General features: G+C 39.7%; 1 long non-coding RNA gene across 1 annotated transcript in view; it reads right to left on the bottom strand.

Moving 5' to 3' along the window:
• Positions 1-11,499, bottom strand: part of LOC148525215 (uncharacterized) — a 34,610-nt gene extending 23,111 nt beyond the window's left edge. The window contains exon 1 of the long non-coding RNA XR_015878295.1: positions 11,350-11,499. This is a non-coding gene — a long non-coding RNA (uncharacterized LOC148525215). The remainder of the gene's footprint in view (positions 1-11,349) is intronic.
• Positions 11,500-26,161: the final 14,662 nt, after the last annotated feature.

The following is a 26,161-nucleotide window of genomic DNA, read 5'->3' as shown; positions in this document are numbered from 1 at the left end:
GTGTATGGAGCAATATGTAGCAGTCCAGTATCATCTACCAGCAGCATGGATAGATCCCAGAACATACAATTTCCACTGCCAACAACTTAATCGTCAACCTCCTTATTAATGATCAGAGGTAGTCTTGTATCCATTTTGCAATGGCTAACTGACTCCTTCCCTATCCAGGATATCCAAAAATAATCCTTTGCGTGCTAAGGCTGCTGCTGGTAGTGAATTTTAGTAATAGAAGGGAATCAAGAAAATTAGTAGTTTCAAGCATCAATTGACTGTGAGACAAGCATTTTGCAAGAGTAAGCAAGTATGAGAGCCACCATACTTTTGCACAGTGGGTCACTAAACCCATGATGTTCACATTAGATCTGCATCCATTATCAGCAATCAATGAATATGACTTTAGACAATTACAGATGTGCCCAGTCAGTTTGTTGCAAATCACGGTACAAACATGCCCGCAAATCGCACTAAGCTCTATGCTATGGCGCATCCCTGATTGCGGGAGTGCATTTCTATTCAAACCTAAGGAGATACACTCGCATGTTCCCAATCGCATGTTCCCAATTGCAGGAAGGCGTCTCATGCGCTATGAGCAACAATGCAGCTGGGCCCATCTGTAGTTGAGGTCATGTGTCCCTGTTACCAAATTCCATCTTGATTCCATTTTACAAGAACAGCAATTCCTCACCTGTTCTGGGACATTTTAAAAAAGTTATTCGGGGGACATGGCTTAGCTGCTGAACTGGGTGGATGTGCTGTTCTGCTGCTCCCGCTATTCTGGGGAAGTAATTATATTGTCTGGGGGAGGGACCACCTTCCCCAATGATATCTAGGTGTTTTTGCTAGCCATGATTTAACCATGCCACATTAAGGGGGATTTGGGATGTGACACCTATCTATGCCATGCCTATTTATACTTTGCTTGTCTTCTATCTGGAACTTTTCTTATGCTCTCTCCAATGGGATGAAGGAGTACTCTTAAACATCCTGCTGCCACTCCAGCTAAATCTTCATGCAACGCTGCTTTAACCACCCCATTTGGAGTTGCCTCCTCTTCAACCTCCACACCCAATGGCCCTTGGTCCTCACATATGGCTTTAAGAACTTGGATGGTCATTCCACTCCTGAGTTTTGGTCACCCCACCCATCACCATCTCTTCCAGCTGGGAATTTAGATCTTAGTGAGATTTTAAACCATCTGTGGACCATGCAAACTAGAGAAGATATTCAGCAGGACCTGCCACATTGGAAAAGAAAGATCCAGGAAATGACCCAAACTCACAATGCCTCTATTAAATCTGATCTCAGCCATGTTGCTGATAGGGTGGCATCGCTGCAGGAACAAAAGGATGTTGTGGACACCAAACTTGGGAATTTGAGCTCTAAGATTTCCTATTAATCTCACCGGATGTTGGAGCTACAAAGGCACCTTGATGTTATTGACAAACGGAACAGAAGAGATAATCTGAAGGTCAGTGATATCTCATAGGACATCAACCAATTTGGTATTGAAGACAGCCTTACTTAAATTTTCAATTAACTTTGGATGCTGATATGAACTGACATATCCAATTTACCGGGCCCATAGGTATCTACACCCTAAAGGCATGCCTTCTGAGAGACCCCATAATGTCATCTGCTAAATTCACTATTTTACAGTCAAACGTGAGGTCTTGTAACAGGCCCGACAAGCAAAGGAGATTGACTTTAATGGACATTCAGTAAATATCTTTCAGGATCTCTCCTGGAACACTCTCCAGCAGCTTTGCTTGCTCTGACCCTAATGAATGAACTCTGGAAATGGGATATCACATTTTGGTGGGGATTCCCACCTCAGCCTTCACCTCAGGATAGATGAAACTCCTCCTGAGGTATAAGCTGGGGATCATTGATAAAATGCTAGCTAGGTGGCAATGCATGGCAATGATGTTGGAGGCTGAGTGTGGCAAACACTGGCATGTGGTAGAGGGAGTACAGATGATGTGGGTCACATGCAGTGTTTAAATGCTCCTAATCTGGACACTGTGTTAAACCTTAACTCATTTCACTGCTCAGGGCGGCTTACTCAAAAGGCGGAAGTGGCAGTGCTATGGACATACATATTAAGTAGTTACTCTGTCTGTCATTACAGGTGATTTGAATAAACTGTTTACTGGTGATATCAGCAGCTACCAATTACTACAAATATATATATAAAATATTATAATAAAAGGTGGCAGTGGAAAGCTCCATCTATACCGGGGGGGGGGAGCCTTTTTTCTGTCGAGGGCCATTTTGATATATATAACATCATTCGCAGGCCCGATGCAGGCCACGTTCCCTCAATGTGACGTCACATGGGGCGGGGCCACAATTGCCGTTGATTACAGCAATACCCAGAGCATCCTGAGGATACTCCGGGGAGGTGTAAGGGCAGTGGTGTACCGTCAAAAGGTTCCAAAGGATGCTTCTGGCAGCACTGCTGCATAGATTCTAGCTGCAGGGTGTCGTTCTGGGCACCCTGCTAACCAGATGAGGCTAGCAGAAAAAAGCTCTGAGGGCCAGACCAAATGAATCCCCGGGCCTTATATGGCCCCAGGGCCTGAGGTTCCCCATCCCTGATCTATACTATGTTACATAATTGCTTAATTGAAAGGAACATACATAATAGTATTCATTTAGTCCAAAATAATTCATACAATAAAATGGAATGCAGAGACATGTTATGCTGAGAGGCGCATTACAACTATTTGATATATCAGAGTGTAAAAGATCAGAATTGGGTCAAAGAACCATACAGTTTACTTTAAAGGCATATAGTTTAACCACAACATACTAAGAAGAAATAGGTAGTTAATACTTTGCTGGTAAGAGGAATCAGTGCAATCTTTACCTCAAAGGATACATACCGACATACAAGAAAATGTTTCAAATAGATTAAAATAATTTGTTAGTAGGAGACAAGGCATAAACACATATTGATATTAATATAATCAAAGAGACTATGGGCCAAATGTAATAGGGTGAGAGTTTAGAAAAGTGAGAGTTTGACATTTTTTAAACTTTGCCGATGTAATAGAGGCCAAAAACAAAGTAACAGAGTGAACTTGCATGTTTTTTTAAACTTAAAAAACTCTCACGATTTAAAATCTCATTCAGATGTTTCCCATTTTGAAGATAAAACTCAACCAATGAGAGAGTTTACTGCTAAACTCTCACATTTTCTAAACTCTCACCCTATTACATTTGGCCCTATATATTAAGATAATGCAATATTACAAAGTTTTAGATAAATTCTGAATCAATAGTCTTGTTTAGACCTTGCGGTTTTATGGACTCCATCCATAGAATCCAAACAGCCGCTTGTCTACATAGAGACCTATAACAGTTTCCCCCCTTCTCATAATGGGAATCTGTTCCATTCCTATGACACTTAAACCTGCTTTAGAGGGCGTATAGTGCGTCCAATGTAGTAGAGATGACATGGGCAGCTCAAAAGATATATAACATACTGTAAATTACAGTTGATAAAAGATTGAATAAATAATTATTTTTTAGAAGCTGAAGAGGCCACCATATTATTTTATTAGTAACGTATAGGGACAGTATGTTGTAGATTTAGTGCAGTTACAACTAGAGATGTGCCCCGACCCCCGTGTTTTGGTTTTGGATCTGGATCTCCCCTGGTTTTGGATCTGGATTGGTTTTGCCAAAACCTCACCTCCGTGTTTTGTTTTCATGTTTTAGTTTTGGATATGGACTTTTCTTAAAAAAACAGCTAAATTCACATAAAATTGGCCTTTTTGTTCCTACAGTATTAATAACCTCAATAACAATTATTTCCACTTGTTTCCAGTTAATTTTGACCACCACACAGCTCACAATATTGATTTTTTTCATCTAGATAAAGGGCCAAAAGGAAGCATCTAGCTTGCTGGCTTAAAACTGATTGATATAATTATTACTAGAGTTGAGGACTGTGCAAAGATGATGGTTGGGATACCCTTGAGGATTGAAGAAGTGATAGTTGATACTTGGTGTAGCCCCTGGCTGTAAAATTGATAATAAATTAATTAAAAAGCAATTCATTATTGCAGCCCCTGTCTGTTAAATTGATAATAAATTAATTAAAAAACAATTCATTGGGTGCAGCCCCTGTCTGAATAATTAATACAAATAAATTCATTGGTTCAGCCCCTGGCTGTTAAATTGATAATAAATTAAAAATAAATCATTGGTTCCTAAACCAACCATAACATTAATTTAACATGTCAAGTAGCAATGCCCCAACCAGCACAAAATGGAATGATGGAATAGTCCTTGTGCCCTACCCCCCACCCTTATGTTGTATACGAAACAGGACAGTTTAACAAACCAATCATTTCAGTGACAAGGACTGTCAATTGTGGCTGAAATTAATGGTTTGTTTGGACCCCCATAAAACAAGCTGCCAATGTGCATTGGACATGGAAATGAAAACGATCCCATAAACAAACTGGCTTTACATTACAAGTTGTCCTCGTTATCCCCGTCAGTGTGTACATCCTCTCCTTCACACAATATTAATTCATCCCCGCTGGAATCGACCATAGGCGCCTCTGTATTTTCTTGATGTAATTGTTGGTAGAGGTCTTCCTCGTGGAATTTGTAATTCATTTTAATGAACATATATTTTCCACATTTTGAGGAAGTAACCTCCTATGCTTATCACTGACAAGGTTGCCAGCTGCACTGAAAACTCTTTCGGAGTACACACTGGAGGGTGGGCAACTTAAGTAATGCAAAGCCAGTTTGTGTATGGGACTCCAAATTGCCTCTTTTTCCTGCCAGTACTGAAAGGGACTGTCTGATGTGCCTATTAGGATGTTATCTCTGAAATAGTCCTCCACCATTCTGTGAATGGAGACTGTATCACACTTAGTCACGGTAGAAGACATGTCATTAGTAGGCAGTTCCCTAGGCCCAACCAGATGTAATTTCTTAGTGAACAATCTGCATGACCAGCAGGCATTCTGTAAGGAAAAGTAAAATTTTTCCTGGCAGCTGCCAATTTTTTTACCAACAGCTTTTTGCACAGTTTTAGATTTGGGTCTGTTGGAAAAAAACTCACAAGGTAGGACTTAAATCTAGGATCCAGAATGGTCGCCAAAATATATTTTTCAGATTTCAATAGATTGACACCAACACAGATAGCAGCGCTATTAAATAAAATTATATAAGCAGGTAATTAATTAAATTCGGTACCAATAAAATAAACGATAATTTAATAGTTAAAATTGCATGGTATTCACCACATTAGCTGGGATATAAAATAAACATATACAATAATAACATACAATCTCACCCACAACTTTAGATTAGAATGTCCTGATGGTAACGGACTGATTGGTAAGTTGGTAAGTTCTTGTAAAGTTTGCCAAATGAAGAATACACATGTTTATAGCAGCATAGTCCTCCTGGTGTCCGCTTGAGGGATGTCCCTTGATCAAGTCACTGGGTCCTCAATAATGCGGTATCCATGGGCAACACGCTGGAATCCGATATAATGTACCTCCTTTATGGCTGATAACTTTAGCTACAAAGAGCTCAATTGGGACAAATTAATGTGCTTATGTAGACATCCGCTAGAGGAAAATCCCTTAAGGTAGTAAATCAGTGGAGTATGTCCTCAAATAGTGCGGCGTCCATCAACAAGCAACTGGCTTTAGGTGATAAATAGTTCCTCAATGGCTCAATTTTTTTGGTCCCAAGAACTCAATAGTAGCACTAAGATGAATCCAAATCAAGGTAGGTGGTGAGAATGGTAATGCAATGACTCCTAAGGCGTTTCACTGCATCTAGGTGCAGCTTTATCAAAGGTCAATAGATTGACGACTCTTGGATCCTGGTGAAGTGAATCAAGGGCTTGATCCACCAGTCTGACATACTTTGCGCAATTGCTCCATTTCACCTCTTCCTTCAGTTTCTCCAGCTGTTTTTGCTAAAGTCTGATGAGGGGAATGACCTGACTCAAGCTGGCAGTGTCTGAACTAACTTCATGTGTGGCAAGTTCAATGGGTTTAAGAACCTTGCACAACTTAAAAATTATTCTGCAATGCGCTTGAGTAAGGTGCATTCCCCTCCACGGCCTATGTCATAGTCCATTGTATAGCCCTGGATGGCCTATTGCTGTTCCTCCATCTGCTGAAGCTTATAGAGGGTAGAATTCAACTGAGTTACTACCTCTTGCTTCATCTGATGGCAGGGCAAATTTAACAGTACCTGCTGGTCATGCAATCTTCGACAAGTGGTCGCCGAATACTAAAATGTCCGGATATTTTGCGGGCCACCGAGAGCATCTCCTGCACGACCGTTTCAGTTTTTAAAAAATGTTGCACCACCAAATTAATTGTGTGAGCAAAACATGGGACATGTTGGAATTCGTCCTCATGTAATGCTTTCACAATAGTGGTCGCATTGTCCGAAATCACAAATCCCGAGGAGAGTCCAAGTGGGGTAAGCCATTTAGCAATGATTTCCCTGAGTTTTTCTAAGAGGTTCTCAGTGGTATGCCTCTTAGTGAAACCAGTTATATAAAGAGTAGCCTGCCTCTGTATCAGCTGTCTTTTGGTAGATGTTGCTGCTGCTGTTGTAGGCAATAGACCTACCCAGTGGGCTGTCACAGTCATGTAATCTTTAGTTTGCCCTGTCCCACTTGTCCACATATCAGTGGTCAAGTGGACAGTGGGTACAATGGCATTTCTGAGGACATTAATCAGGTTTTTTTTTAATGTCCTTGTACAGACTTGGAATTGCTGTTCTAGCAAAGTGGAATCTAGAAGGGATCTGGTAGTGAGGACACAGGACCTTAATTAACTGTTGAAAACCCACTGCAGTAATGGCGGATACTGGACGCACATCTAATACCAGCATAGCTGTTATTGCGTCAGTAATCTGCTGTGCAAATGGGTGATTGCTGTCATACTTGTTTGCCCTTGCAAACGATTGTTTAACAGTTAATTGTTTTTTGGAGGATACACTAAAAGTAGTCTTCCTCCTGGTCCCCTTCTGGGATGAAGATCCACTGACAGCAACAGCAGCAGCAACAGGCATAGTCATCAAGGATCCTTCTGAAGAATCACAGATAGGAGAGGAGTCAATCATGCTTCGAATACCAACATTGGATGCCGCAGGACTACTCCCGATGACAAATAAGGATGTTGATGATGCAGGGGTTTGTGTTGGAGATTGAAGGCACTTGGATCTCACAGAGAGGGAGCAGGTAGGTGATACTGGACTTGTTACGTTTTGAGTTTTGGAACTTGGCGACGTACACTTTGATATTTGATGAATGCGCTGCAAGTGACGTAAAAAGGTGGAGGTTCCTAGGTGGTTTAGGTCCCTCGCTCTACTCACTCTTGCTTGGCAATGGTCAAATATGGCTTGACAACTGTTGTCCGGATCGGGGTGGAAATAATTCCACATGTGAGAAGTGGATTTTTTTGTCTTTTATCCCGGCATGACAACAATGGGCTTTGGCTTTTTCAATCCATGGGCAACAGTTGTTGCCTTACTTACACAAAGGACATCCTCGGCATCAACATCCTCATCACCAACATCTGCATTATCAACATCCTCATCATCCTTAGTGCCTTCAACTACCAAAATATCTTCCAACATGTGCAATTCCACAGAAGCATCCTCAATGACTATGTGTGCAAGATGTTGACTGCCTTTCCCCACATTTACAGAGAGCACACAAATGTTGGAACTTGGAGGATCCTCCAGTACACTAGTTTTTAGGTCGGGCTCACACATGGCAACCGCAGACACACTTGCACTCTCCTCGGGGATTTGTGATTTTGATTTCTCAGGGCACACAGGGCTATCAGAATCAGAAACAGCAGTCTTCATAAAGAAAGGCCAAGGCCTTATCCTTTCCTTGCCACTTCGTGTAGTGAATGTCATATTGGCAATTTTTGGTTTATCTAAAGGCAAATTTCCTTTCAATTTTTGTTTTCTTAACTTCAGTAAAAGTTGGTTTACCATATCAATGGCGTGACTTAAGCCCTGGGGCATTGGCCTTCATAGAGGACGAGGAAGTTGACGGCCTTGCACTGCTGGTGGCAGCTACAACACGTGGTTTTTGGCCTTGCTCTCCTGTCATGTGACAGCCCTCCATACTTTCTGTGGTCTTGAAGCAGTGTCACAAGCACCAATAGTGTAGCAAAGGTGCAGTTACAAAATTCACATACGTGCAGTTGTACGCACACAGAAAAAAAAAAAAGACAATTTTTTTATATTTTTTTTCAGATCTAGGACTTGCGCCCAGAGCACAGATTGATGAAGACTGGAGTCGGGCAGCACTAGGTTGCGTTGCTGATTTGCTATATCTTGTGCAGCTAAGCCTAACACGCACAGACAATTATATATTAGACAAAAACAAGAAAAAAAATGTTCAGCTCCAGAACTTGGGCCCAGAGCACAGATTGATGATGACTGGAGTCGGGCAGCACTAGGTTGCATTGCTGACTTGCTAGATCTTGTGCGGCTAAGCCTAACATGGACAGACAATTATTAGACAAAAAAGACAAGTTTTCTTTATTTTTTTTCAGACGACGGGAGTCGGGCAGCACTAGGTTGCGTTGCTGACTTGCTAGGTCTTGTGCGGCTAAGCCTAACACACACAGACAAGTATTAGACAAAAAAGGACAAGTTTTCTTTATTTTTTTTCAGGGCCAGAACTTGGGCCCAGAGCACCAATTGATGATGACTGGAGTTGGGCAGCACAAGGTTGCAACCTGCTGTATATTGTGCGGCTAAGCCTAACTTGCACACACACACAGAAAATTAATTTACAGAACTTGGGCCCAGATGGATGCAGCAGACAGCACAGCACCAGCCCAGATGGATCAGCAACAGCCCAGATGGACACAGCAGACAGCACAGCACCAGTCAGGAATGGATCAGCACCAGCCCAGGACACAGCAGACAGCACAGCCCAGCACCTCTCCCCAGCCTTACACTACCCACCCTCCCTGTTCAGTCCCCACAGCTGGAGTGAGATAGAGACAAAAGCTCATGAGCCGCAAGATTTAGTCTCTATGACTTTGCCTCAATGTCAGAGATCCAAGACGGGAACATCTGAGCCAGCTTGGATCCGACTCGGATCTCCCTAGTTCGGGTGGGTTCAAATCTCTTAGATCCGAACCCTCTCATCTCTAGTTAAAACCTACAATGTTGGGTCCCACAATAGTTTTCTGGGTTAAATCTTGTGTTTTAATTGAGCTTTCCCCAAAGAAGCTAGGGGCCAAAATGTTCTTAAAGTTTCTGACCTTCTTAAAGATGACAAAGGGTTCCTTATCAAGCTCAGCACCCAAAATAGGATCTATAAATAATAATTTGCAATTGTTTCATAATATTAACAATCTTATTTGCTGCTACTTTGTTTCTAGATGTAAACACTGGATTGAGATTTTGTGAAAATTTTACTCTGGATTATCTTTCTGTCATTGGTTTTACTGTTATTTAGAATGAGGGATCTATCTAAGGAACTGGAATATTCCAGAGCATGATCTAAAATTGGCTGTGGGTAATTTTGTGATCTAAAGGATTCCAACAGCTCAGCGGCCTGAGCTTTAAACTCGTTGTCTGACGTACAGTTCCTTCTAATTCAATATATTTGACTCTTGGGAACAATGTTCAACCATTTTTTATTGTGATTGCCGGAATATGGAATGAAGCAACAAGCATCAACCATTTTTTTCTAGGTGGAAATCAACACAACTTCCTCTACCACCTCCAAAGAAATATCTAAATAATTGATGTGAGTCAAATTATAAGTGCATATAAAATTTAACCCAAAAGTGTTAAAATTCAAATAATTTATAAAGTGATCAACTGAGGTACCATCACCAAATAAAAAACAGGTTGTCTATGTAACGGCAAGGTCCAGGTTCACAGCGAACGTACCACCCCAATTAGTTCTTCTTCTAGGCGGCCCATATAGAGATTCCCAAAGTCCGGTACAAACCTGGTCCTCGTCGCCATCACGAGGACCTGTACATAATAAGTGTGACCAAACAGAAAATAATTGTGACGCAAAATAAGCAAAATTAAATCAATATTAAATCAAGGGTAAAATTGGGCTGTCTCTCTGTCATCCGTTCATCCTTAGTCAAGTAGTATTCTACACCTTTTCCATGAGGGATATTTGTATATAAAGATTGTACATCGCATGTAACAAACAGATAATTAGGGGCTGCTATACATTTTTGAGGAACAAGACCTAAAAAAAGAAGGCTGGCGCTAGCAGAGTAGCACGGGACCTGGTGTGCCACCAGGGGCTGTTTTGCGCGACTGGAGCAATTATGAGTGAGGAGATATCTGTGTATATATATATATATATATATATATATATATATTAGTAAAAGAGGGGCCTCCGAATACGCATGCCCCCTGGTTTGCAGGTGAAAAGCCCTCCTATACAGTATATGTACATTTTACTTAACGCGGGCTGCTATTGTCTGGTGATCTTGAGAGCATTTTTACTAAGAGCCAGGTCATACGAATGAGGGGACCCCATCTTTCGAAAATGGGCACCCTTTAATTAAAATGGGTTGGAGCTGTGCGTATGCGATTCAGGGTTGTACTGTATGCATCTCACTTGAGGGCATTACTTGGTGACAAAGAAGCATACTGTACACAGTATATAGGTAAAGCTAAGCAAGGATGTGTCATGCAACTCTGAAAACAGGCAAATATATCCATTTATTTCCATGACCACAATGCGGCCGCATCTGCAACCAATACCTGAATCACAAAGTGTTCCCAACATCTCTTCACTAGTAAGCTCCTTTGGGCAGTGCCATCTTTTTCCTTCAACATACACTACAGTGCTGCATTATAGGTGGCTAATTCATCAAGAAAAGGATAATAATAATAATAATACATTTATATTTTAACAATAATAATAACACAATTATATTTTAAATACTACATATTGTCAGTTTCTTGTAGCAATGACAGTAGTTGGAAATAAAACACATACAGTAGTCCAATGATTTTAGTAAATGATCAAATAAATTCAGGATCTGATTCAAACTTAGAGGTATATTTACTAAATTGAGAGTTTTTAGAAGTGGAGATGTTGCCCATAGCAAAAAATCAGATTCTACTTAACATTTATCTAGCACCTTCTAGAAGTTAATAGCTAGAATATGATTGGTTGCTAATGGCAACAACTCTTCTTCTAAAAATCTGCACTTTAGTAAATATACCCCCTAGTGTCAAACAACAATAGAAGTAATGATATCAGCATTTAAACCTAAATCCTGATACATTAATAGGGTAAGAAATGTAGCGAAACGGTTAACAAAAGCATATTTTCCTTACCATTTTTTAATGAAAAGTTTACTTCCATAATCAAAATCCACAGAGCTATCTGAAACTTCATTGTGACCCGGGATCCAGTGAACGCTGTGGGATTTCCAAACAGCTATTTCCATCGTACTGCGCTCAAACTAAGGCTTTATAAGAAGAAAAACTGGCTTTGATCCATATAAAAGTAATTGAAGAGGTGGGGTTTAAAACTAGCTCTGCTGCTGCTTACAAAGTTAGGTCACAAGGATCATTAGTATTCACAGGTGTTCATTTTATTCATTCTAGTATTAGATGCCAGAACACAAAGAAACACAAAAAAAGTGCACATTAAAGTGTAATTTTTCTCTCCAGAGCAATACTATTCTTTTAGCCCAATTTTACTGCATCGGCATTTGCATATATGTTATTGTCACCAGAGTGGGCCAATATATCAGTCAAAATGACCCATGAAGATATAGTTAGCATAAATTGCTATATGTAACTTATTATCATTATTAATGCTTATTATTGTTTAGTGGCAAGCAATTATAATCCTTATGTATACATATGAAGATACATTACCTGTAGATACATTACCTGTATATTAGTTATATTATTGCATAAGATGTTTTGACGCTGTTACACTATGTCACATACCATATTTTTTAGAATACACACTGACCTGTTTTGTGACGCCCTTTGGCCTGTATTATATCTTTTTGTTTAATGGCTGACAATCTATGTGGTTTATGCCGGATTGAGCTATATAGGGTATTATCCCTTTATTATTTACCTGATATTTTCATCCTTTCAGACCACGATACCCATCGGTATCTGATGGTGTGACTTCTCTGGCCTTCACCTACAGCAGTGATTCCCAACATCGGTCCTCAAGGCACACTAACAGTCCTGGTTTTGGTGATATCCATGTTAAAGTACAGATGGTTAAATCAAAATAACTGAGATACTAATTAAGTCACCTGTGCTCAACTATGGCTATCCTTAAAACCTGGACTGTTAGTGTGCCTTGAGGACCGTGGTTGGGAACCCCTGACCTACAGATTAGAATTTATCAGGCAATATAAAGTATAAACACCTTGATATTATTAGAGTTATTTATTTGCTCAGATAAAAACATATCGGGCCAAATGTAATAGGGTGAGAGTTTAGAAAAGTGAGAGTTTCTGACACTTTTTAAACTTTGCCAATGTAATAGAGTCCAAAAACAAAGTAACAGAGCGAACTTGCATGTTTTTTTAGACTTAGAAAACTCTCACGATTTAAAATCTCATTCAGATGTTTTCCCATTTTGAAGATAAAACTCAACCAATGTGAGAGTTTACTGCTAAACTCTCACATTTCCTAAACTCTCACCCTATTACATTTGGCCCATCATGTTTACTAACATATATTATATGCCTGTTTGCTTTTACTATGATGTTATATTTTGTATCTTTGTGTTTCTGGAATATCATGTTGCATTTTAATACATATCAATAAATGTTATGTTTTATAAAGTAGTTGGGTGAGTGCCCCAGCAAGAGAGTACTTTTCTGTTTTTTTTCCCAGTACTTTAATTGTAATTGTTGAACAGACAAGTCAGTCACAAGAATCCCATATTTTTTATTTCTGATGATATCATCATACCTGATGAAAACAATTTAGATATTGACATCTGCATACAGACGCACCAGCTGTAGGGGTGTTATGAATAGCATCATATACACATACTGTAATAAACCCTTAGAACCAAAACCCAGATCTTCATAGATAAAAGTCATGTTTCCCTTGAAGATAATTTTTCTTACCAGTACTCAGATGTCAAGACGGTTGGTTATCCGCACAGGACCCCCATATATATATATATATATATATATATAGCAATCTCTTCCCTTTAAATATATTTAGACTTTACATATTTTTGTATATATAGGGAGGTGCACCTAAGAATCAATCATACGTATTATACAAAGAAAAAGAAAACAAGTATTCTTATAAACAACACTCACAGATTATATCCTTAATGTAAAAATGGCAGAAATCTGGATAATGTATTAAAAAATAACTTGTATTGAATAATATTATAATCGGCGAAATATACTAAATGTGCAAAAATTATATAAAATTGTGAAAAAAGAATTATGGATTAAAATTATGACTGTAAACCTCTGTTACGTATTATTTTACAATAAAGTCTTAGACACTCTTATTACTATTGTGAACCGCTATATTAGAAATAAAGCCTCCACACACTTGAGTAGGCTTATTAGTACCCCTTTTACACCGGAGCTAAAACCCTGGTTTTTGAAGGGTTAACCCGGGCAGCTCCCTGATGTAAAAGGGGTGAGGGTTGGATCGCCGGGTCGAGTGACCCGGCAATCCAACCCAAGTAACTAGCAGGGTTTAACACGGGCGTAGCCCGTGAAACCCTGCTATGAGAACAGCGCACTCCGGGTCACGATGACCTGGAGTGCGCTGCTAGCCGGCCAATTGGTCCAGCTTCAGTGGCGCTTGGGGATGACGTCATCTCCAAGCGTCCACTTTCACTCCGCAAAAGCCGGGTCTATGCAGACCCAACTGCGGTTTGAGCGGCGCTGACTCGGGAATATCCCGAGTCTGCGCCGGCTAAATTCTGGGTCTGATCCAGATAGGAACTTTGTTCCAACTCCGGGTCAGACCCGGAATTTAGGTAGAAAAGGGGTATAATTGTCACTGCCTAAGGTCTGTATCTTATATGTGTACAAGTATATAATAATAGAGGTGAGTTAGCATATATTAATTGACTCATCAATTTCAACCACCAACATCCAGATATATATAATAATGCAATTTCTTAAAGGTTTTTTCTGTGGGAGTCGATAATAAACTTCCTCCTTATTAGATTATAATATGTGATAAGAGAAAGTGCCATAAAATCCGTGTATGGCTTTAAAATATTTCAGCACACATAGAAATAATCCAAACATGTAAATTGTTCTTATATTGTGTCCATCTCGATCAAATAATAAATGATTGCTAGTTAGAATCTAGCAGACACGATATTGCTATGGAAACATCAGATATACTTTCACTCCATTGTCATGATTGAGCATAATGTGTTGTTGATAAGCAAGTATACTGTGTGTCACGATTAGACTTACTTTATTTTCATGTGTGGAAGACAACAGTACTTCAAAATATATAATGTCCAATATTACTAGTCATGCTAGTTGTTCTTTAAGTAGCATCAATTTCTCATAGACAGTGTTCTATCACTTGTCTCATTCACAAAGACACATTGTGTCCGTTACTCAATTTAACAACATGGAAACATAATGTGTTGTTAATAAGCTTCTGCCTAATCATGCTACCAATTTAGGCACTATGGGGGTACTGCTGGGGAGGGATGGACTACTACTGGGTGCAATGCTGTGGGGAGGACTACTACTGAGGGCACTGCTGGGAGGACTACCACTGGGGGCACTGCTGGGGGGGACTACCACTGGGGGCACTGCTGGGAGAACTACTACTGAGGGCATTGCTGAGGGGGACTAATACTGGGGGCACTGCTGGGGGGGACTACCACTGGGGGTACTGCTGGGGGGGACTACCACTTGGGGCACTGCTGGGGGGGACTACCACTGGGGCACTGATGGGGGGACTACTACTGGGGGCATTACTGGGGGAGGCTACTACTGGGGGTACTGCTGGTGGGACTACTACTGGAGGCACTGCACTGGTGGGACTACTACATGGGGCACTATATAAGGGCACTGCATAGGGGGACCACTACTGGGGGCACTGTATAAGGGGCACTACTGGGCTCACTGTATAAGGGGCACTACTGGGGGCACTGTATAAGGGCTTGTGTAGCTATCCAAGGGTGGGGGAGGTGGGGTGTGGGGCGGGGTGGGGCACAAGGTTGAAGAAATTCCTAGGGTGCCAAGAAACCTAGCACTGGCCCTGCATATACCTAGAAGTACATTTCTTTATAATTGTATGACATCTAGAGGCATATGTCAGAAAAAAGGCACCTACTTTGTTAACAAATATAGGTATGTGTCCCAAAAAGGGGATTTGGCTGAAGTTAAGTCAAAACTCCCGGCTGGGAGAAATAATAATACATGAGATAATATTGTTAGTACATTATATATTTGATTTCAAATCTCACAACCCATCAGGGTCTAATGATTCAGAAAAACAAGGCAGGAGAAACTATATTGTCTACTGAAAAGATATGTTTAAGCACAAGTATCTGCAATCTCTAAAAGATAGAAGCTAACAGAAATGTATCTCAACAATGCATTCACAATTATAAAAATCTGTAGTTGCCGACTACAAAGGAGCAAGATAAATAATGAAATCACAATGATTGATACATTCTTCTCATAGATATATTAATGACAATAATTGTTGTTGTAATAGAAAATAATAATAATAATAAAAAAGTATATACAGTATACTGAAAACTGTTTTGCACAAAACACTACTATTTTCAATTGTAGTACTTGGATCCAATCAGGCAAAAAGTGATATGTAATGCATTTCTGCCAGGCAGGATAATGTTAAAATAGCAGAGGTACAGATATCTCTGTAACTCTGAAACCACTCTGTGTATGTTGATAGACAAAGAGTAAAAAGTATGTAAATTACCGCTACTGAAAACCCCCAGTTTTGACTGTATGCCCTGAGGCATTGAACAGGCTGCTGGAGGATCAGATAGGGGGTGATCACAGATAGAAGAAAGATGACGTCTACTCTGCTGTCCGTATCTGAGTTAACCGGAGTGATCCCTGATGCATGGCATTGCAGGCCACCACTACCAGACCAGATGAGAGGATGACTAGCGGAGGGAGAGATACCTGTGTAATAGAGTAATTAAATGTCAGCAGAGTTCTCCGGTGCCACATAAAGTACCCATCGGCGCCGACGGGAGTAACTGCTAGACGTATGTTACACCCTCCAAATATGGGCTTACTCACCAGTATCAGCCTAACTGAATGCTGTTGCATTCTTCCTCTGGCAACAACACTGGAGGGAGTATTTGGATAAACTGCTGTTTGACCCAGGGGAGCTCCACCAACTGTGCTGATTCTACAGCTCAATATATCGCCTCAATATTATTTATATAAGTTGGTTCTTTACATTCTCTCTTATATTTTGTTAGTGATTTTCCTTTTTCTATGCAGGATAAACAACTTTTCTACTTGTGTTTGAAAAATGACAGAAGCTGATTGGTTGGCACTTTATTTCTCTCCACTGTATCTCTCTCCAAACTTTGATACATCTCCCCACATAGAGTTCTAAGATATCCTGCAGAGCATTTCTTCAATAGTGCATATACTGTAAATACAATATATAATATAATACTCACAGTCTATTAACTGTTTTAGATAAAACTAACAGGCAAATGGTACTGAACTGCAGTATTGAATAGATTATCCACATTGGGTACGAGATGCAGGAGCTTGGGTTCCCGACAGTCAGAATATCGACGCTGGCATCCCAACCAGGTTACAAAGCCGACACCTAAAGGTAAGTACTGATAATCTAACCCCTAACCCTCCCTCCATGGTGCCTAAACCTAACCTCCCCCCTAGTGCATAACCCAAACCCCTTACCCTAACCCTCCCCCTAACCCCAGCAGAGCCGTAACTACACTTTTTGTTGCCCTGTGCCAGAAAGAGCATTGGCACCACCCTCATTTTTTAAAGGGACATAATGCACCCAAAAAAGGGCCATGGCTTCATGGGGAAGGGCCAGGGAAGAGATAGGGGAGGCCAGGAGATGCTGGGGATGAAATAAGAGGAAGCTACAAGCAAGAATGATAATAAACAGATATTTGACAGGCCCAAACAGAGCCCCCTGACCTGTGGTTCCCTGTGCAATGGCACCGGCCGCACTACCCTAGCTATGGCCCTGAACCCCAGTACTTACCTCTGGGATTTCAGCAGTCGGGATGCCAGTGCCGTTATTCTGATAAGTGTCAGGATTCTGGTGTCGGCACTCTGACCGCCAGAATCCCAGTTGGCAGGATTCTGACCGCATTCTATCCACATAGCAAGTTATTGCACATGTTGCAGCATAACATCAAATCATTAAACAGAGTTTTCAAGAGGTTGAATGAAAACAGAGATATACTAATACATACAGTATTGCCCAGTATAGACAGATAATGAAGCATTTTTTTAACAGAAACTACAATGTAATGAATGGAATGATTCCCAGAGTAAGGGATTAAGGGCCTTATTCAGAGATGAACGCAATGGTGATTATGTACGCAGACCGAGTGATTGTTTGTCATTGCGCATGTGTATAAGCTGCACTGCACGTGCGCAGCGATCACACTGCTATTACAAATGCACAGATGAATCCACGCAAAGTAGGTGACAGGCTGTCAGCGTTTGGGGGTGGTAACAAGAACTGGTCATAAAAACACAGGCAGGTCTGACAGACTGAATGCCATTATATGGGTGTGCATAAATTAGCCATTGTGATCTTCTACGCAGCTTTGCATGTCAGGAGAGCAGCCAAATCTGTGGCAGGTCAGACCTGCTGCAAGGGCAAGATGGCCACTTGATGTGCATCAATGTTACAGATATTTACGCAAGTAAGCAACGTCATACGCATGTGAGAAGGCCGAAGTGGCGCTTCCTTATGCTCAGGTGCTCTTTGGAATCGTTACCATATTATCGCAGCTGAATTCCATGCGGAATCGCAGCTGCAATCGCATTAGCGTACATCTCTGAATCAGGCCCTAAGACAATAGAGTAATCCAAAAACAATTCCAAAGGACAGAGAAGGCAGCGTACAATCATCAATAATCAAATCCAAGATCAAAATATCAGCAGTACATAGAACCATATCTAGGAATCATAGGTAGTGATCACAGTAGTAGAAACTGTAAATGAAATGGTTTGGTTTTCTGAAAATCTAACCCAACTGAATTCTGCATATCTGAGTACTGTACTTCTGATGATTTCTCCTGCCACACTCTGAATCCAAAACGAGGCATCTTCCCAAAGTTGGATCTCACATATTTTGGATTCGATAAAAGTCCGTCCCATGTGATCACAGATGCCATTTCACACAGATTGCCAGAGGGCTGTGGGCTGCAGTACTAAGCCAGTGTCAGAAAAGGGCTTTAGGTGCAACTACCCACTGTTGTGGCAGACTGTGAAATGCCATGAGATGCCTACAGCACTAAGAAGACTGTGTCAGTGAAGGTCCGTGAGGTGCAAGCACTTCTGTGGCACTACTGCTGTGGCTGTGTCAGACTGTGAAGGGTTTTGGGGTGCAGCACTAAGGACTGTGTCAGTGAATGCTGTTATGTGAGGGTACTGCTGTGGCTATTTCAGACTGTGAAGGGCTGTGGGATGCAGCACTGTGAGGCACTGTGTTCAATGCAGTTACCGTGTTAAAAAAATTAATAACACTGTCAAATAATAACCGTCAGTAGGTGCGGTGCCATTGTTAATATAAGCTCTGTGAGTCACAGTGTGAACTTGTGTAATTTTTTAAAAATATAACTTTTTTTGTTCTAAAACTTGTGTGTGTTCAGGCAGTGGCACTGTGTTAAAAAAAATGTTCAGTAGGTTCCATGTCACCATTAAAATCAGTGCTGTGAGTCACAGTGTGAAGTTGTCATTTGTTAAAAAAATTAAAAATAAATTTGTCTAAAACTTGTGTGCAATCAGGGCTAGGCAGTGTCACTGTTAAAAAAAATAATGTGCCATAGGTGCCATGTCACTGTTAATATCAGTGCCGGGAGTCTCAGTGTGAAATGGTCAAAAAAATAAATAAAAAATATATAAACCTTGTGTTTGTTCAAGGCCAGGCAGTGGCAATGTGTTAAAAAATAACATTCAGTAGGTGATAATTCACTGTTAATATAAGTGTTGGGACAGTGTGAAATTGATATTTGTTAAAAAAAGAAAAATCTTAAAAAAACTTCTGTGTGTTCAGGACCAGTCAGTGGCAATGGGTTAAAAAATTAACGTTCAATAAGTACTGTTTTACAATTAATATTGGCGCTGTGTGTTGATATGGATCACGATCAGTCAATAGAAGTAATCCAAAAACAGCAATCAAGTACTAGTACTGCAGCTGCTGCCAGTCAGGATGATACTAGTACTTCAACATCTTCTAATACCAGTGCACAAGGGTATAGAGGGTTTTAGTCATGGTACCTGGAATCAAAACAGTATTTCATAATGTTAAAGAAGAAAATATCACCTCTAATAATAAAGGGAAAGTTTACTGTTAAAAAATGTAAAATTGTCAACATGCCATACACCACATGCAGTGGCAAGCAAAGGCTCATGTTTTGGCCTTTATTTACAAGTAGTGCTTCTAGAATTGCTTTTAGTCAGGCATTTTATTCTATAACCTCATATGATAATGCAACATTTTCTCACTCAGATTCTAGAAGAGGTGTAAATTGAAAACAGGCAAATCAGTATAGAAAAAAAACTAAGCCTGAAGAACAAACCGAGTGTTCAGAATTGTCACGAGTCTAAGGGTGTTCATGAGTGCTATGTGTGAGTCTGACATTTCTGATACTGTACTCATAAAGTAGCCACCTTACACCATGTCTGCACCCTCTGCAAATGTGGGGATGAGCAGCACAAGTAAATATGGTGACATAAAAATTGAGGATGTTACTGTGGAAGTGCAAGAGGATAAGGGGGTTATTTGTGTAGAATGGTCGAGGATTATTCTAATGATAATGTACAAGTTAGCATGTCAGACAATCCCTTTGACTACTGGGATGAAAAAAAAGTCAATTTAGAGTTCCCTATACAGAGTAGTTTTGCTTTAATTAAGCTAACAATGCTCCAAAAAGAGTTCTTATTTCAGCAGATGGATCATGACACTCTCCCTTACAGCTGGCCGGCTGGTAAGCAGTTACCTACTATTGTTAATACTATGAGAATCAGTCTCAAAACCGTGTGAATGGATGGTGATACAAATCATCGGGGCTGAAGTCCATACTATTGAACTAGTGTCATGGAATAGCAGAACAGGTTAAATTGATTACCTGCTACAACTAATTGATGAAAATTCGATGTATGGACATTAAGTGACAAACACCGTATAAAACACCCTGAGGTGTGTGATCACAAGCCGCATTATTATCGGTGGTATAATTCTATATATATTTTTACCCCGATGACACAAACTATTTTTGTGAAATCAAAGTTATTGATGGCTATATATTATGTATTGATATAGGAGACACCATCTGCAGAGGTGGATCTCTTATTCTCACACATGAGACACCATTTTCATTTAGAACCAGCTTGCATCATATGTATGTAAGTGTGCGGTATTTTATATTTATTGTTTTTTCTGCTTATTCTTCTGTTTTATAATTATGTAATAATTACATAAATAAATTGTTACATTTTATGCTAAGCGCTCTTTGTCTGGTTAAGTAAATGTACACAACTTACCTAGCTGGCCAATTAGGGCATACAATGTCAATTGACTCTTAATTCAGGCCTTTTTATCCATGTTCTGTACACACCTCTACTTTCAAAAAATATATATTTAAACCACCAATTTTATTGTGTGTGCAAAACATGGTACATGTTCAGACTCAGTTGTAATGGTCATATAATATTACTTGCATAACTTGCATGACAAATTCTGGGGAGAGTCTTAGTGGGGTAAGCCACAGTTTTTCCAACAGGTTGACCATGGTATGTCTCTTAGTGAAGTCTGTGAAACAGAAAGTAGTCTGCTTTTGAATGATCTGGAATTATCTATTAGATACTGCTGCTACGGAAGGTGATACACCCTCCTCATAGGTTGACACAGTCATTTAATCTTTAATTTGACCAGTACCACTTGGATATTGGAATCGGTTCTAAAGCTACTGTAGGATAGACGTCATGGCTTCAGTGACCTGCTTTGCAACTGGATGGCTGCTTTCATACTTTCTTCCTCTTTCAAATGATTGTTTCACAGTCAATTGTTGTTTGAAACCCAAGTCTTCTTGGTCACCTTCACTGATAAAGAATTCACCTCCAGCAGCTGCAGCCATGATATTTTCAGAATCCCGACAGCAGAGATTCCGGCATTCAGAATGCTGCTACCAGAATCCTGACACTTATCAGAATACCGGTGCTGGTATCCCGACCACCGGGATCCTGAAAACAAGTAGCTGGGTCAGGGTAAGGGTTAGGTGTTAGGGTTAGCCACTTGGGGGAGGGTTAGGGTTAGGTACTAAGGGTGGAGGGTATAGGTTTAAGGTGCAGGGAGGGGGAGGTTAGGTTTAGGCATTGGGGAGGGAGGCTTAGTGGTAGTGTTAGGGGTTAGGTTAGGGTTACTTACCTAAAGCCATCGGGATTGTAACCTGGTCTGGATGCCGGCTGTGGGATTCTGACCTCTGGGAATCCAGAGCACCGGCATCCCATACCCATTCTGAAGCAGCCCTAGCATACAAGGGTTATTCTTGGGAATCCTGGATAGAGGCCTTCACAAATTTGACTACCTCCAATTGTTAATGAGATTGATTATGATGGTGTTAGCAGTAGAGATTCCATGTGCTGGATCTATCCATGCTGCTGTTAGCTGATGCTGGATTGGTTTTTATTATTTTACAGGATTTTTTAGATTTTCTCAAATAATTTGCTTGAACTTTCTACAAATGACATAACAGGGAGGAGGTTCTAGATGGTTAACATCCCTACCTCTACTTACTCTGGCCTCACTTATGGTACAGATGGTGTTGAATCATAAATAAACCTTTAGTACATTCCTGCCTATAAACCTCTAAGATTCACCTGCCTAGAACCTCTAAGACAAAACCTGCCTATACCTTCTAAAACCACAAGGTGTCGCTAATTAGCACTGTGTTTAATTATACCATTAATAAAACTCTAAGACAGTTGAATAGCGGTCCAACGCACAAAAGATTATTATTCAGGTAAAAGTACAGATGTTACCACACTATGATCTAACAATGAGCGCAAACTAAATTGTACAAACATTAGGTCATAAGGTAGAGTCAATACATACGCATGCGCTCTGGGACCAGATACCGGCATCAATAATGAGACCTCCATCGAACAGCATAACAGGAACACCTCAGACTGGCATCTTGTTTCAGAGCACTCACATATATACCCGTACTGGGATAAGCAATACAATAGAATACGTTGGCAGGTTCTCATTGGTTCCTCTTCTTGCTTCTTCCGTTATGGTACAATTCATAGGTCAGTGCAAAGACACAGCCTCTAGCAGCCTGATTGTGTTCACCTTCCCGCTGCATAATAAATCTAATCTAACTATGGCATACAACATTTCAAGAAGTTATTCTCTCTAACATTCATATTTCATAGCCGAATGTTCTGATCTTCTCACCGATGCCACCGGAACGCTGTGGGAACAGAGTAGATCAGTACGGCACCAAACATGGTCCAATTGTCTATTTTAGATAATGTATTTAATGAAGAAGATAATACAACTATTTTGGTTGATGACAGCTTAGTTAATATTATGAGGAAACTAGAAACCACCCTATTAAAAGAGAATATGATCTGGTGGGAAACAGTTACATTAGAAAAATGTTACCCACCAGATTATTCCAAAAGGTTTACAGATACAGAAAAATGCTTCCTTCTCTACAGCAACAGAAGAATTCAAAAATGACTGGAAAAAAATCTTCCAGGATTGTTCCTTTTCATTGATGAATTTAATAATAAATGAGAGGAGGAAGGATCTAAGTAAATTGGAGGATGAAATTTCCTCCTTAAAATAACTTATTGTTCCTTTTGCTGATTTATCTGGATTTAAGGATATGGAAAGTAGGGTTAAATTGAGTATAAAGAAAAATGAAAAAATCCTTATTGATCGCAAGGTAAAAAAGTTCCATAGGGATAAGAAGGAAATTTTAGATATGGCATCTGAATTAAATTCAGATACAATGAAACAGAATCAAAAGGGGTTAAACAGAGATAAACGTTCCATTAGAGACCGTTTTCAGCTACGGGAACATTGGAGAGAACCAGTTCAGTCTAGAAAGACAACGGGTCCCCCAAAAAATTTTAGAAGGGAAAACTTTAAAGAGAGGACCAATTTTAGAGGTCAAAGAAGTGATCTTCAGTCCCCTGGTAGATGGAGGCCTCTCCATGTTTCACCTAATTTAGAACATGTTTCCCGAAATAGGTTAAATACAGCCGAGGATAATAGACACGATGAGTGGTATTCAGTGGGATGTATACAATCCCCTAAAAAAAGAAGGATGAGAAGACAGAAAGTAGATTTAGATTGGAGAAATGGTGATTTGGGGGACTCTACCGTCAATATGAGTCCAGGACGGTATAGAACCAATACATCTACAAGTAATAGATTTCTCCCCTTGGAAGATGATAAGATTCCCTCCTCTTCCCTTTTTTTAGAGAAAAGGGGCCGCCCCTACACTATAAGGTAGGATTTCACAGCCATAGAGGCAAAAGAGGTGGTATCCATAAAGTAAGAAAAAGAAATAAGAAAAGGAGAAGTGTTCAGAGTAAGGTTAATAGTGGAGACAATACTAATGAGGAATCATCAATGAGGAAAAAGGTTAAAATCTTCAACATTAGTTCTCAAACCTTAACGAAAGAGGAGACTTTAGTTTAGAAAGAGGCTTGAAGTATGCTCCTACCCACAACATTGACAAATTTTCCACTTTTGTGGATATACACAAATATGTTAGAAAACTTACTTTAAAAATGTTTTTTTTTAAGTAAAGAGGATGTTGAAGAGCCCCCTTCAATTGAACATACCTCAGAATATAGATTTAGACCGAAATCTGGTTTTTATCCGACCTATATGAAGGGCAATTTTATAGATACATTCTCTGCTCTTGTTCAAGACGATATAAGAAAACTGGATAAAGAGAAAACCATATTTAATATGACTTTTAAAGAAAGAAAAGCTTTAAAAACACTCCAATCTAAGCCCGATTTAATAATTAAATCCGATGATAAAGGCGGCGGGATTGTCGTGATGGATAAGATGTGGTATGAGTCTGAAGTCATTAAAATATTGGAGGTCAAAACCACATACCATAAATTAAGATCGGATCAGGCTAACAGTATTTCTAATAAATTAGCTAGTGCTATAGATAATTTTGGTAAATTAGGTGTCCTCAATTCAAATGAACAGAAATTCCTTATAAATCCAGATCCCATGATCCCAGTATTCTATATACTACCGAAAGTTCACAAGGATCCACTCCACCCTCCGGGGAGACCCATAGTCTCAGGTGTGGATTCAGTGACTGCGAACCTTTCGGAGTATATAGATTTTCATTTACAGCATTTAGTGTGTACTAATAAATCACATTTGAAAGACACTATGGATGTGTTAAATAAACTTACTGAGATCAAATGGGAAGATAATTTCTGGTTTGTAACAGCAGATGTTAAATCATTGTATACTATTATCGAACATCAAGCGGGAATTAAGGCTGTAGAGAAATATGTTTCAGCAAGCACATTGGATAAGAAACTACAATAATTTTTAATATATGGGGTGGAGTTCATTTTAAATACTAATTATTTTAAGTTTAAAGATGATTTTTATCTTCAGAAGGTTGGGACCGCTATGGGCACCAGGTTCGCGCTAAGTTATGCAAATATTTTTATGGGACAATGGGAAACCGATGCCGTATGGTTTAATAACCCATTTGGCGCGTACCTGGTGTCCTGGTGGCGATTTATTGATGATATTTTACTAATTTGAAGAGGAGATCGTTCTCTCTTAAGTGATTTTTGCTTATATTTAAATAACAAAATTTTAAATATTGATTTAACTTTTAATATTAGTGATGTGGAGGTTAATTTTTTGGATATTACCTTTTATCATGAAAAAAAGGAGATTATGACTAAAACCTTTTTTAAACCGACCGACTCAAGAACCTATATTGGAGCAGATAGTTGTCACCACCAGAATTGGCTGCAGTCAATCCCAGGGGGACAATTGAGAAGGCTTAAATGCAACTGCACTGATAATGAGATTTTTAAAAAACAGGCTTTTGAAATGAAGGAAAATTTTATAGCATGCGGGTATGGTCAAGATACAGTAAACAAAGCTTTAACCAATATTGAAACTGTTGAGAGACAGGAGTTACTTAAGAAGAATGTAAAGAAGGTGAAACAAGAAAATGATTACTAATGGGCGTTCATTACAGGTTAGAGTGCTCAACGCAAAACCATTGAAAAAATCTTGAACAAACATTGGTCTATTTTAAAAAAGGACCCAGTCTTGGGTGGTTTGATACCCGACAAACCGAAATTCATTTACAAGAAAGCACCCAATTTAGGTAATAAACTTGTCAGGAGTGCGTTTCCTTCCAGTGGTCAGAGTAGTCACATCAAGTCAAAAGGTTTTATTAGGTGTGGATCTTGTATGGGCTGCAAAGCTATACCCAATACTTTTGGGGGCACTAAGATGGAAGAAATGACTATTAATGGTTTAAAAAAACCTATTGATGATTTTATTACCTGTAACACCAAAAATGTGGTATATATGATAGAATGTTCTTGTAATTTGGTTTACATAGGCCGTACCTCCAGACCTTTAAAGATCCGATTAAGCGAACATATACGTAATATTAAAAAAGGTCTGGAGAGTCATGCTCTCTCTCATCATTTTAAACTTGTGCATAATTGTTCGGTTTCTCATATAATAAGATTCGCAGGGTTAATTTTGGTTAAAGGCAATTGGAGAAGAAGGGATATACCCGACAACTTGCCAAAAAAGAGATGCAGTATATCTATGATTTTAATACCCTGCAACCAGGTGGACTTAATATTGATTTTGAGTTGAAATGGTTTTTATGATATTTTAACCCACTATCACTGATAATTACGGT

Source organism: Taudactylus pleione, unplaced genomic scaffold (assembly GCF_031769625.1).
Source record: "Taudactylus pleione unplaced genomic scaffold, aTauple2 ptg000109l, whole genome shotgun sequence".
Taxonomy (NCBI): domain Eukaryota; kingdom Metazoa; phylum Chordata; class Amphibia; order Anura; family Myobatrachidae; genus Taudactylus; species Taudactylus pleione.
This window is presented reverse-complemented; position numbering and strand designations above follow the sequence as displayed.